Source organism: Tribolium castaneum, chromosome 11 (genome assembly GCF_031307605.1).
Source record: "Tribolium castaneum strain GA2 chromosome 11, icTriCast1.1, whole genome shotgun sequence".
In the NCBI taxonomy this organism is placed as follows: domain Eukaryota; kingdom Metazoa; phylum Arthropoda; class Insecta; order Coleoptera; family Tenebrionidae; genus Tribolium; species Tribolium castaneum.
The window spans coordinates 2,169,124-2,175,335 of record NC_087404.1 but is presented as its reverse complement, the minus strand read 5'-3'; the positions used below and the strand labels follow the sequence as shown (position 1 = coordinate 2,175,335).

Genomic DNA, 6,212 nt, shown 5'->3' with positions numbered 1-6,212 from the left:
TTTTTTTTCTAGCGACATTAAGAAGTGCTAAATCAAATCACTCCTGAGTCGCAGCACTAGCATGTTCTGTGGTTTTAGTTAATGTAATTTTACATTAACGTCTTACAATTCGATAACATCCCTTCGACTTCACCTGAAGTACCATACTGCCAACTGAGTCTGTATTGGGTATTACCTCTTCAGCTGCAGTTAGGTATCTGTAGAAATTCTTTTTGTAGGTTCGATGAAAGTAAGAGACCGAAAATATAGTTTGTATTCGTTTATTTGAATATTGTCATACGTTGCGTATCTCTTAACTACTAACTTCGTCTCGAGGGGCTGAAGACCCAGTCGACAGTTTGTCAATTCTAAACGGGGAGTGGGAACCGCCCGAGAGGGTAATGACATCTAACAGTATCCACCTTTCAAATTCTGCCAAATCTGTAATAATCGTTGTGCTACTGTGCTACTATCAACGCTCTTCTACAAGACAGTGGGTAGCCAATATTCGATAACATCTTTTCGATTCGCCTGAACCATCATACTGTCAACTGAGCCTGTATTGTTACCATCTCTGCTGCTTCAGCTGATATTGTTTTGGGTATCCATCCTTCAAATTTTGCCAAATATGTAAGAGCATGAGACTCTTAATCTCAGGGTCGTGGGTTCGTGTCGTTGGGCGCCAAAAATATATAACGCTTTTTTTGTTTTGTTATCATCTCCCTTTTTGGTTTTGGCTTATTTTTTTGGCTTAGAGTGATTCCAGCTCCTGCCTACTAGATTAAGGGGCTCCACAACCTTAATTTTTGGGAAGATGTCACGCGGGGAGACGATAATACATCGACATTTGAGACATTTTTTTATATAGCTGACATTTGAGAATGTCAACTGTTATTTAAGCAAAAAAAAAACACACTAACTTGTAATATACTTTCCTGCAAAATTATGGGATAATAACTATAATTTAATATTTTTTGGAAAGTATGTTTGAATGTGGAAGTATTTTGTTTGGCAGTAACATAAAAAAGATTTTTTAAGAACCCATTCATTCATACTCAATCTAATTTTTCCAAATAAAGTGGGCGTAGAACAGAAGGTTTTGTAAAATCATTGAATTTTTTTAACAAAAATTAACTAAAAAGAAATACTAATAAAGTGTATGACTACTTGATGACATTACACATGCTCTAATTTGTGGAGACATACTCTGAACTAAAGTAGCAATTTGTTATTTGTGTTCTGAAGGCCGAATTTCTTGCAATCTACAAAAAAAAAAAACCTTTTGTAAAGTCCTCCGAGGAATTTCATGGGCTCTAATTTGTACCTATTTTATTTATTTATTTATTTTGAGATTAGGACTTTTAACTTGTACGTTGCCACACTATAGCTTTAGTCCCTGCTGTCGTAAGCTCTCCTGTCACATTATTTGGAACATTTGGTCGAGTGTTTTTTGCTTTGTTCTACTACGGGAACTGCCATTGTTCCTATAGCATAGCCAAGCTCTACTAACTACTGGATTGTAGCACATCCAATCTTTGACCAGCTTCTTCTTAAGATAATCCTTCAACAAGAGTCACTATTTGGCGACTTTCGTGTCTGATGGTTTCTACATATTCATTCATGACGCACATTTTTTGCAATTCGATTTCGTGGTTTCTATTTGATAAATTTGAAAAATAGAATTGACACCTGTATGATTTTTTTTGTGTTAGTCTTTATTCAGCTTATTTACCAAGAAGTAAAAGCTTCGCGAACTGCTACGTTCAATAATTTTAATTCATTTTTAATCAGTGACTTTGCATTCAGAAGTTCAAATTTTGACCCCCTTTTGTTATCAAACTAGCAGGTGTTAATAACTAATTTATGCCAAGATTATAATATTGAATTATCTCTTAATTTCGATATGTATATGTCGTAGGCATTCAATTCAATTAGGCATTCAATTCAATAATATCTACTGTACAATTTACACTAACATTATCGGAAAATTTTACATAAATATATTGTAAAATAGTACATAACATACATAACACTTACCAGTGTACTAAAACCTCACAGTTTTTTTTGTTCTTTTTTTTTATTATATATGTCTTATATCTCATACTACTCAGGTAACATTTCTTATTTTTTGACGATGTTTAGGAATATTTTCCATACAAAGAAATTTCAAATATCAAATTACTTTAATTAAATATAAAACGTAACATTACAATTTTCGTAAAAAACTTTTATGTGTTTAACAAAACAATATAGGAAAACGCGAGGCGATGGATGTCATTTACATTGAGTTGTATCGAATTTGATCTAAAAATTGTTTTTTAAAATTTGTTCACATACCATAGGTGACTCCTATTCGCCCATGGTCTCCAAAAAAATCATAATTAGTAGCTCGTATATTTTAACAATTTGTTCATGAGTGTGATGACCTTTTTCTTATTTGCAGCTACTTTATTTCTAGATTTAATTGTACTTGTTAGGTGCATCTTCAAATAATTTCTCTGATAAAATTCCAGCGTGAATGAATTTTTTTGGATATTTTAAATTAAAATTAAATTACAGTGCAAATGCAATTATAAATGCGTCTGCAAACGTCCTATTTTCTTCGTCCATTATGTGGATTTCCACTAGAACGTAAAATTTTGTATCATCTCAAAATTGTTAATAAGTAATATGGTAACAAAGTAGATGCTAAATAAATTACCAGTTTTTAACTTTACGATGCTTGGGGCTCCTGTTTGATCTGGAATATTTGTCAAATCCTAAGAAAAACAACATAAAATATGTATTCCTAGACAGTACTTACATCCGTTTCTGTAAAAATTATATTTAGGTCTTCTTTAAAGTATTTTGAAACAACATCGAGCATTATCCAGCAATGATCGTCTTCACCCTGATCGGAATTTTCAATGACTTTGCTAAATGTAGTATTTTGTTATTTTTTCTTGTATCAAAGCATTCATCACATCAACATTAATATTTTGTGTAAGTTTTTTGAAATGCCATAAAATACCAGCCTTTTTGAGCAAGATAGGTCATTTTGATTTTATGCCTTCCATGGTTCTTGATTCGTCGTTTAGAAATTGCCTTTCTTGTGAATATGTACTTTCTAATTCTTATAAATAGTTTTCATCACCCTCTTCAATAATAGTGTTTGGAATATTATTGTTCTTCACAGCTGGAGGATTCCAGGTAACAGTTCCAACATTTCTCCCAAATCTACTTTTTTTTTGTTTCCAACTGGATTTTTAGTTTCAGTGATGATTTGTCTTTTTTTTGTGTGGTGTATTTAAGTAATTCAAAAGGAGGTCCAGGATTATAAGGCCGTAGCCTACTAGGAAGCTTTCCAGGAAGAAGTCCAGCAAATGGCGGAAATGCTGGAATTTGGCAAACTTTATTCAGAAAAAAAAGGAAAAGCAACAAAAAAATCTTCACTAAACTAAATGGTTAGTGTATTAAAGAATGATACTGATTGTGTCCTTGGTTTTTCTTTTAATTTTACTTGCAGCCTGATATATACCACTCACTGAGATATTGACAGAATTTAATTTTGCGTTCAATTTTTTACATAATTTGGTTGTAATGAAATTACTTTGTGAACCCACATCAAGCACTGCTCGACATGTCTGATAGTGATTATTGTTATCGACGATATCTATTAAGGCAGTAGGCAGTAAAATTTCGCTAGTCTCTGTGATCGCTTAAATAACTTACAGAATTTTTAGGTGTACTGGTTGCTGAATTTTCTGGGATATAATTTTCTGTTCTATTATGTAATAAAGAATTATGTTTGCATTTTCTGAAAAAACATCTATCGTTTGTGTGGCTGAAGCGTAGGCAATTTTTGCACAACTGGTGAGGTTTGACCAATTCAAGACGTTTCAAAATGTCAAGTGCTAAAAATTCCCGACATTTAAATAATTTATGTTGATTTTTACGCAATAAACAAGAATTATGGTTTACACGCTGTTCTATGCGTATGTTAGCTGAAAATCGTGGATTTGAATTTTTATTAAAATTATGTTTTTTTTTTATAATAAAAATTTCATATTAATTTATTATTATGATAATGAGATGCATTTATCGCTAATGATTCTAACATTTGGCATCTCATGGGTAAGAAACTTTTTTTGAATTTCAAAATGTATATCTTCAAATTCCTGTAATATCGACTCGATTGACCTTTTTCGATTATTAATTTCGTCGAATTTGTTTTCATTATTAATTAATAGTTAATAGTTTTAAATTTAGTTTTAATTAATAGTTTTTAAATCTAAGTTATTTATTATGTGTATATATTTAATATAACTATCGTAAAAAGGTTTCCAATCTTTGAAGTTTAAGATTCTCCAAGTTTCGTCAGATAATTTTATCGTTTCTTCTGGGTGTAGATATAGTCCATTGAAAGACTTATGGGACGATTTCTAATGATATCGTTACTTTGATCCATATGGACTTGGAACAGATTGATCTTCTTTAGTATTTCTTCCATAATGTTTAATGTTTGGACTCCTGGATGACATAAATTTAAAGTTGGTAGGATAGAAGTATCACTTGGAAAAAAATCCTAAATTCGTTAGGGAGTTTTTGAACTCCGAACAAAATTTTTTAACAGTCGAAGGCACTATCAAAGAGTTTAGTCTTTTTGTTAAAATAAACAAAAGTGCTGTTTGGGAAGGGAGCGAAATAAAAAAAATAAAATTTGCGAAACTTTAGGAAAATAAAAAAATTCGTTAATGTTTCTAGGGGTGTTTGTCCGAACATACATTTTTTACAGTTGAAGGCCCTATTAGAGGGCTTGATCTACTGCAAAAATAAAGAAAAGCGCTGTTCGAGAAAGGAGTGAAAAGAATTTAGGTTTGCAAATTAGAGAATATCTAGAAAAATTTTAAAAATTTGTTGAGGTTCCTAGGAGTTTTTGTCCGAACATGAATTTTTCACAGTCGAAGGCCCTATTAGAGGGCTTTATTTTTTGCAAAAATAAACAAAAGTGCTGTTTGTGAAGGGGTAAAAAAAAAGTTTGCAAACTAGAGGAACTTTAGGAAAATTAAAAAAATGTGTTAAGGACTCTAAGGGTGTTTGTTCGAACATAATTTTTTTACAAATTAGATTAACTCTCGTAAACTTTTAAAAATTCGTTATGGTCCCTAGTGGTGTTTATTCAAACGTGTGTTTTTTGCAGTCGAAGGTCCTTTTAGAGAGCTTGATTCCCTGCGAGAAATAACAAAAGTGCCATTTGGGGAGGGGATGAAAAAAATAATAATAAAATAAAAATAATAAAAATAAATAATAAAATAATAATAAAAAAAATAAAGAAAAATTGTCAAGGTTCCTAGGGGTGTTTGTCCAAACATGAATTGTTTACAGTCGAAGGCCCTATTGGAGGGCTTGATCTCCTGTAACAATAAACAAAATCGCTGCTTGGGATGGGGATGAAACAAATAAAGTTTGCAAATTAGAGAAACTTGAGAAAATTAAAAAAATTCGTTAAGGTTCCTAGGTGTGTTTGTCCGAACAATATTTTTTTACAGTCGAAGGCCCTATTGGATAGCCTAATCTTCTGCAAAAATATACAAATCTGCTGTTTGGGAAGGAGGTGAAAAAAATTTTGTTTGAATTGTCTGAATGTGAGAATAAAAAATGCAGAAATTAAATGCACTTTTAAGTTTTAATTTGTAATAGAAACACATTAGAATGGTTGGGAGATGTTCTACAAATGTGATATGCATGTCATCGTGACAGCTTACTGATGTTTTTATAAATAATGATTTAAGAGTATTCTGACAATTTTCTTTGTGTGAACTTGGTTGTAGAAAACGAGAATGGGGAGAGGAAATGGTAGTAGCTCCTTGCGCGCAGCGATTATCTGGTCGAATGTAATATTCATCGTGCCAGCTCCATTTTTGGTGCTATCTTGGGTGCTAATTACAGAGTGGCACCGACATTGAATTTTTACATGGTTTCATACTTTCGAAACCCCATTCTTAGATTTATTTTTATTTTTAAACAGACTTTTTAAAAGAAAATTGGAACGCTTTTATTTTTATTTCTTAGGTTGGCAAGGTCAATACCAATGACGTTAGCCCTAATCATCCTTTTTGTGTTTTGTGATTTTAGCGTAGCGTTTTGACCTTGTTGCAAGATTGTAAAGTTTTTTCGCACTTGTATTTAGTGCTCGTGACTGTTATTTTTTGTGTTTGGTGCTGTATTATTAACTTGTGACCGTGGTATTTCAA

General features: G+C 31.9%; 1 long non-coding RNA gene across 1 annotated transcript; it reads left to right on the top strand.

Moving 5' to 3' along the window:
• Positions 1–2,124: 2,124 nt before the first annotated feature.
• LOC103315146 (uncharacterized) lies at positions 2,125–3,704 on the top strand. The gene is made up of 3 exons (XR_511821.3): positions 2,125–3,168; positions 3,229–3,422; positions 3,485–3,704. It is a non-coding gene; the product is annotated as an uncharacterized LOC103315146 (long non-coding RNA).
• Positions 3,705–6,212: the final 2,508 nt, after the last annotated feature.